We start from the raw sequence: 8107 nt of genomic DNA on the forward strand, positions 1-8107 counted from the left end.
CGGCTAGATTTTCAATGTATCCAACCGAAATAAATCATTCATCCCATTCATACATAGTTCTACATACTACAGTTGAGGAAAATACACAAATTACAAGTCACAACACCTCTCACTTTACATGTCGTCTGTATTCTAAGAGTTGCTCATTAAAGCTGCAGTGGGTAAGGGTATTTATAAAAAATAACTTTTTGTAATATTTGCCGAAGCTTTCACTATATCTTGACAGTAGTACATGAGACAGATAATCTGTGAAAAAATCCTAGAAAAAACTCCTAGTGCTCCTAATGGCATTTGTAAGAATCTACCGGGCCAATCTATTTTTATTGGCTCTGATTAGTTGTTTTCATTCAGTAGATTTAGTGCCAAAGAATCCAAGGATGTGATTAGATTGTTGGATTCCAAATATGGGGGTGACAACTAAAGTAAGGTTGAAACTAATTATGTTTAGGGAGGGGTAACTGTAATATTACTCAAATGTATTAGTAATTAATTACACTACTAGTTACTTGGGAAAGTAATAGTATTACTGTAATATTATTACTAGAAATGTGTTAATGCTCAGCACTGTCCACCAGCTTGATCAATTGGTCGGCCTGCAGTGAAACCCATTCAGCCACTAGATGGAGACAAATAGCCTAATGTAGCCATCAGAGTCAGTCCGAGAGATACACAGAGACACACACAAATACACCGCTGTATGAAGAAATGCAGATGGTATAGTAGCCTTCTTTGTGGCCTATGAAACATTTAAACATGACTTTACTATAAAATAAGATACGGAATATTAAGCAATTCTAAGTTGCTTCAATACAGTAACTACTCATACTAAAATATTAGTAACAATAAAAATGTTATTCTTACCGTAACTTTACAAGACTTCCCTGCCAAAAACTTGACTGACTGCAGTCATTTTGGATTTGAAACAGATGAAATGAGACAGGATAGCCAGGACAGTGAAGAAAAAAGGAGTCAGTGTAGTCAGGCTAGTGACAGAGGACAAAGGAAAGACAGCAGGATAGTCTGCTTAATGGTGGAGGGCATTCTGATTTGGGTTAGTAACAGGACATTTGATTCAAAAGGAAAAATGTATAAGTAAGATAGTTTTAGGGGAGGTAGTGTTTGGAGGAAGTGAAGTAGGGGTGGGTGGATTGATCTTAAAATATCCTTCGACATACTACGTCTCATTTTTGAAGATCGATTCTAGCATCATTACGATCGATGCCAAAAAGGATCAGTATGGGTGCCCGGTTAGCTCAGCTTAGTAGAGCTGCCGTCCCATGTACCAAGGCTGAGTCCTTGCTGCAGCGGCCCAGGGTTTGAATCCGACCTGCAGCCCATTGCTGCGTGTCATCCCCTCTCTCTGCCCACCTTTCCTGTCTATCTTCAGCAGTCACTATCATATAAAGGCAATAAAACTCCCCAAAAATACAAAAGGATCAGTATCTTTCTTCTATGTTGTACACCATGACTATAACACTTGGTCAATTCTGGCCCCGTACTGGTATTGGATCGAAACTGAATTTTGAGGTCTTGTCCACCCATGAGGGAAGTAGTTGACATGCGTGAAGACAATGAGGTGGTCATAAAAGTGTCACAAAAGGAAAACTAAAAGCAACAGTGGCAAAGAGAGGAAGAGCAAGTTGATTCCAGTGTGGAGGAAGACTCTGCTGCTAACAGTTGGAGTGAATGTTCTGATTCCAAACAGCTGTTAGCTGTGAAACTAGGGGCTTGTAGTGTCGGAAAAATAAAACTGTTTTTACAAAACACATAAAGGTAGTGAAGGTAAAAGATTGTTTACTAATTCCGCCCGGCTACATGGGCAATGAAGGGAAAGGAGGTTATACTGACCAAGCGGTGTACACATTGAAGAAAACTGAGACAAGAGCTAAACAATGATGATAATTCAGAATAGGATCTTCCATCTGGAGTGTAGGTCGTTGTTATGTTTGCTTTTAATATCTCCTGCTATGAGTCAGTTTAAATTCAGCATGCTGAATATAAACATGGGAAGAGATATAGCAAAAGGTCACTGTTGTTAGCTGAGTGGGCATTTTCTTTTCAAAGAATGTTTCACAAATGGCTTTTGAGGTGGTGGAGGGTAGACTGATTGTAGTGAGGGCAAAATTTTTATATATTTAAAGTCCCCCTTCACTAAAAACCTGGTCCAGATTGCAACTTGTACAGCATGATGTAGAAACTTGAAGCCACCAGGGCGTCAAATACTGACACTTTGGGACCCCCGGGATGAGTCTCAACAATCAACTATCTTCAAGCTTCCCACCCAAAGCATCTTTATATCTTTCTCAGCTCTGATTGGTTGTTTTCATTCAGGCCCGGTGGATTCTTGCAAATACCATTGGGAGCACTAGGAGGAGCCAGAGGAGCCTGATTTTTTCACAGATTATATGTCACATGTACTACTGTCAGGAGTTACAAGTTTGGTGAAAGAAATAATTACAAAATGTTATTTCACCTACTGCAGCTTTAAAAGGTCCAGAAAGATGCCTGTTGGTTTTACTGGTCACTCCCTGATCAATGTTTGAATCACAAATGTGCATAGTGGCATTTTAACACAGCTTTATTATCTGATGATAATTTTAAAGATGGATGAAGGTTTTTTCTGGGGAGTTTGTGAGAGTAGAAAACAAGATCTTTTAAATCTCCGAGACAATAGTGGGGTTGTGGGAAGGTATAAACATTCAACTCAGTACACTCCCAATGTCACACAGGCCAGACCAGATCTGTGACATATTTAGAGATTGAGATAGAGATGAGGAACTGCAGAGTTTAGTGGAAAATCAACAAGAAATTTAGGTCATATTGTATGTTGGATCTGAACTCTGAAAAATTTCCAGAGGATAACTCTGATCCATGCAATGTCTAAGTTCTTCTCAAATCATAATGTTCTGTGCTCAGCTACAGGACAGGAGTTTGAAGACACAAATGTCTTTACTCTGAGCTTTACAGCAGTGAATTTAAGGAAGATTAAGAACTTTTTGTCTCCTTTTGTGAAGTGTTGTCATGAAGAAATCAGGACTGAGTTGGAGGAGTCACTGGCATTGCAAGACCTTTCACAGCCTAGCAGGGCATGAAGTGGAGTGAAACCTGGTATTGATGGGATTCCAGTGGAAGTTTATAAAGACTTCTGGAAGGGGGTTGGATGAAGATCTTTTAACAGTTTTTAATGAGAGTTTTAAAATGTTGCCACCCTCAAGTAGCAGGTAAGCAGTAATAACTCTCTTACTAAAAAAGGAGATCTACAAGAGACTAAAAAAATGCTCTCATGTGTCTCCCTTCTGTTTGGACTACAAAATCCTGTAAAAAGTGCTGACCAACAACACTAAGAGAGGTGATGGACCCAAGTAATAAATCAAGATCTGGCATTCTGTGTGTCTGGTAGACCCATTCTAGATAATGTGGCTTTCATTTGGGATACCTTGAACAGCTCTAGTACTTGAAACTGGTCTCATTTGTCCAGACCAGGAAAAAGCATTGGACTGATGGTTGAACACAACTATCAATGGAAGAATCTGGAGTGTTTTGGCCTCAGCCCAGGTCTTCTAGCTATGATCAAGGTTTTGTGCCATGTTAACTCATGGAACCTTGGCTCACTCGTTCCACCTTTCAGCCCTCAGCAGCAATTGTTGACTAGAGTCTGTGTTGAGCTGACTTCAGTTTGTTTTGTTGTTTCTTTATGTTCTGGTGGGACTAGTAGTCCTGTTTGCTAGGTTTAGTTAATTTCAGGTTGGTTTAGGGTACAGGGGGAAAAGCCTAGATCTCTATCCAGGCTGGTCTGGGTGGCTTCTTTTCTTTCTTTTGTTTTTATTTATTTTTTTATTTACTAAATTTCTGAGGACTGTACTACGAAGGGAGTTGAACCTACTCAGATTTAACCCGGGGTTAACAAGAAAAGTCAGAGCTGACAAACTCTTATGCCTGACTTTGGTGTTAAACAGTACTACAACAGCAATTAGGATATCAGTTAGTTAGTTTAGTGTTTGCATAGAAGTGCCATGTTCTGGGTTCTTCCAGGGAGGCTTGTTGACAGCTCTGTGTCGATAGTAAATTCATAAGTAACATTACAGTATTCTAGTAGTATGTCCTTTATTTTTCTGTTCTTTTTTATTTGTGATATGATTGAATAGGCTACAGAACTGGGGGAGAGGGGTAATATTCAGAGAATTTCCAAGATTAAATTGATTAAATTCATAAGAAAATGTTGAAAATACATTTCTGCACTGAAAATAAAATTTGGCATTGAAGAAAAAATCTGAACTGAAAAAGCATGGTATTGAAATGCTTGACAATTAATAAAGTTCCACTGAAAAATGAAACACAGACAATAAAAATAATTTAATTTTGTTAATATTTTTTAGTATTCTGATGTGTCTTTCAAAGACAATCTTATTTTTTCCTTTGTGTCTTTTTTTTCAGTTATTCAGGGTTTTTTTACACTGTTTTTTTTCAGTGTCACTGGTCTTTAATTTCAACTTTCTGTCACCATTTTGGTGTGGAGAGGAGGGGTAAGGAAGGCCTGATTTACATATCTACATACTAATGAGACGTCACTTCTCTGAACCGGAGGGCAGTAGCTCTTAAGGCTCTGATCACACACAAACAGCATACAGCACAGCTTCCAGGGGTTCGCCTGAAAGTCCCTAACCACAAGACTGTTGAGTTTGTTATTCTTTGCTGTTGGTTTTTTACATAGATTCAGACTCGGTTAAAGTTTTAACTGATCCTATGGTGGTCTGGCAGAGGTCTGCTGGAAGCAGCGTGTTGCAATGCCAATGTTTACTTTTCAGTTCAGATTTTGTTAAATTTTCTTTTCAGTACCAAAAAGTTAATGCCAACATTTAATGTAACTGTTCTAGCTTCATATAACCTCAGCACAGAGCAGCTTTGAGCCCTAAAATAACTCAATAACAACAACAAAAAAATCACTGCGAAGCCACCATAAAGGCAGTGTAGTTGTTGTGATGGATGTTATAACTTTAAGTAATGTATACTCCTTTAGTACTACTGTTTGTGGGTTAGGCTACTAACGTATTCAACAGTATACACGGAGGTAAGGCTGCGGTACGAGTACGTCTTTACTTGAGCTTCAACATCCAAACAACAACAGGCCTCAGTAATCAATCACAGAACACCAGGTAGCAACATTGACAATGCAACATAGTCGAGCACCGAGCGCTCAATCTAATATACCACAATGGACAGAGAACAATATCTGTGGGAGGGATGTAGGCAACTTAATGACAGGAATTGTTACCCATCTACCTTGAAATCATTACATTAGTCAAGAAAATTGTCCAAATATTACGTGATAAAAACTAAAAATGTCAAACAAAAGACATCTGACTTGAACCAGATTGCTTTATATTTTGGCCAAGATCCACAAAGACCTGACTAAGTGAAATTTCCCACATGAAATTACCCTAGGAAGACCTATAGTGTGTGACTGTATTAGTGAGAGCTATTACACGGCAAAGTTCCTTGATTTTTGTTTTTATTTTTTACACCCCCAGGTAATAATAATGTGATAATAATAAACGTTATTTATATAGCACCTTTCATAAGACAGAATGCAGCTCAAAGTGCTTTACAAGAGAGACAAATCAATAAAACAGGTATCAAAACAAGAGACATACGTAAGTTACTTGAAAGATACTATGACTTAAAAAAGTTAGAAACCTCCACATTCCTCAGCCATTTTATTTACCGTGGACATTGTTTACCAATACTGATATTTGGAAAGACATACAAGACATCAAAAACACATTTCGTAAGCGTCCTGAAAATGACCGGACAAGGATTTGCTGTGACTGTGCTGAATTACTGTAAATGAACAAGGAATGAGCTTGAAAAGTCAAACTGCAAAATCTGAAGGTCGTGTGAAAGGTTTCAAGTATTAAACCTGGTTACACAGCGAATAAAACATTTCCCTCTAAAAACTTATTACTTGATAATATGCAAACAGTGTGGTTTGCAAGTATTTTAGTAGATTCACCCAGTACAGAGATAATATTTTGCAGAAGATATTATATATCTATTGTAGTGTATTATTTTGTATTCCTTCTTGATACATTATAGGCACTAATTTGTTATACTCTGCCAAGGGACTACGGATGAAATTATCAGCTGGTAAATAAAAAAAAATTGAAAAGATGGAAACACACACTGCACTAGTAGAACACTTCCATATCCTCTGTCAAAGCCACTAGAAAGACATGAGATGGATGGTAGCTCAGAGAAAAAGAACTGAGAAAATTCAGTTTTTCAAATTGGATGTGAAACTAGGTCTGGCTCAGTGGAAAGCGATAATGGCCAGTGAATTCAAAGATATAATACGGTATGTAAAATTTCCGCCATTCTAAAAACTCTAGAACTATGTTCTATATGTAGTTGAGTTGTGCATAGTGCTGTGAAAAAGTATTTGCCTCCTTCCTGATTTCTTATTTTTTTGCATATTTGTCACACTTAAATGTTTCAGATCATCAAACAAATGTTAATATTAGATAAAGATAACCCGAGTAAATACAAAATGCAGTTTTTAAATGATGATCTAGGTCCTGAAGCAGCAAAGCAGCCCCAGACCATCACACTACCACCACCATGTTTGACTGTTGGTATGATGTTCTTTTTATGAAATGCTGCGTTAGTTTAACGCCAGATGTAACAGGATGCACACCTTCCAAAAAGAGACTTTTGTCTCGTCAGTCCACAGAATATTTCCCCCAAAATCTTGGGGATCATCAAGATGTTTTTTGGCAAATGTGAGAAGAGCCTTTGTGTTCTTTTTGGTCAGCAGTGGTTTTTGCCTTGGAACTCTCCCATGGATGCCCAGCCTTTTTCTTATTGTTGAATCATGAACACTGACCTTAACTGTGAGTGAGGCCTGCAGTTCTTTAGATGTTGTTCTGAGTTCTTTTGTGACCTGGATGAGTCGTCGATGCACTCTTGGAGTAATTTAGGTAGGCCGGCCACTCCTGGGAAGGTTGTGGAGGCCTCTGTGGATAATTGGGCTCCAGGTAGAAACCTCCTGAACCACTGAACTAACCAGGAGAAGCTGACTGCAATGACGGCAATGGTGGTGAAGACAACAACTCCCATAATCCCACACTACTTCACCACCCCACCAAACCCCCTAGAACCCATTTAATAATGTTACCAGTTCCCTGGAATAGACTTGAATGTTTGATTTGGTCATTTGATTTTTTTGGTCAAACAAAAGAGAATAAAAGAGAGAAACATATAGGGATGAGGAAAGAATGATGATATATTAATTGGTTTTTTTATGTATCTTGTCACTTTTTTCTCTTATCTTTGTTTTGTTTGTCTTGTTTTGTTTGCATGAACATCTGTTCAAGAAATTATTCATGGAAATTATTGTGAATTCATTTTTTAAATGATCGGAAAACTTACCTAAACCTAAACCTAAACCTAAACCCTGCGAGTGGACATCATACATACATATTGTATCAAAAAAGGTTTGTGACAAGACATAAACCCCAGTCTCTTACATCAAAGTCAGATAGACTAATCACCCATCCACTACCTAGAATTCTGTACGCAAACCTTCAACCTTGTTGCATTAAGGACAACATTATGGCGTGCAGAATCATCCTTTAAGGACTTCATTGCTATGATGCTGGGTTGGTATAGAATGCTGTTTGCTTCATATGGAAGCAGCCACCTTTGAACATCCTCAAAGCTGAAAGGCAGCACTTTAACCTAATAGTGGTTAATGGCTACCTGAAAACATCATGTATTTATGTTAGTCAAATCTGTCAGTCGGAGTGAGCATGGTCCTTCAGTGTGTCCAGCTCAGGCCACAGCTGGCCCATCAGGCAGGGGGTGGGGTAGGGCAGAGCGGCTGGCCAGCAGTCCTCTGTTTAAATGAATATCAATCAAGCCTCACAGGCCGAGCCGCCACCCCTCCGTCACCCCGGGGCTGCGATTGGTTCATAGGAGACCAACCTGGAGCGTCCGGTGGTGAAAGCCGCTCTATCAGTGTCCATTCAGTGACAACAATGAGGCTGAATAGCTAATGAGCTCTGTCCAGGCTGAGGTGTCTTCCTCGCACTATTCTCAGAGTAGCTTTGAA

This window comes from Dicentrarchus labrax, unplaced genomic scaffold (genome assembly GCF_905237075.1).
Source record: "Dicentrarchus labrax unplaced genomic scaffold, dlabrax2021, whole genome shotgun sequence".
NCBI lineage: Eukaryota > Metazoa > Chordata > Actinopteri > Moronidae > Dicentrarchus > Dicentrarchus labrax.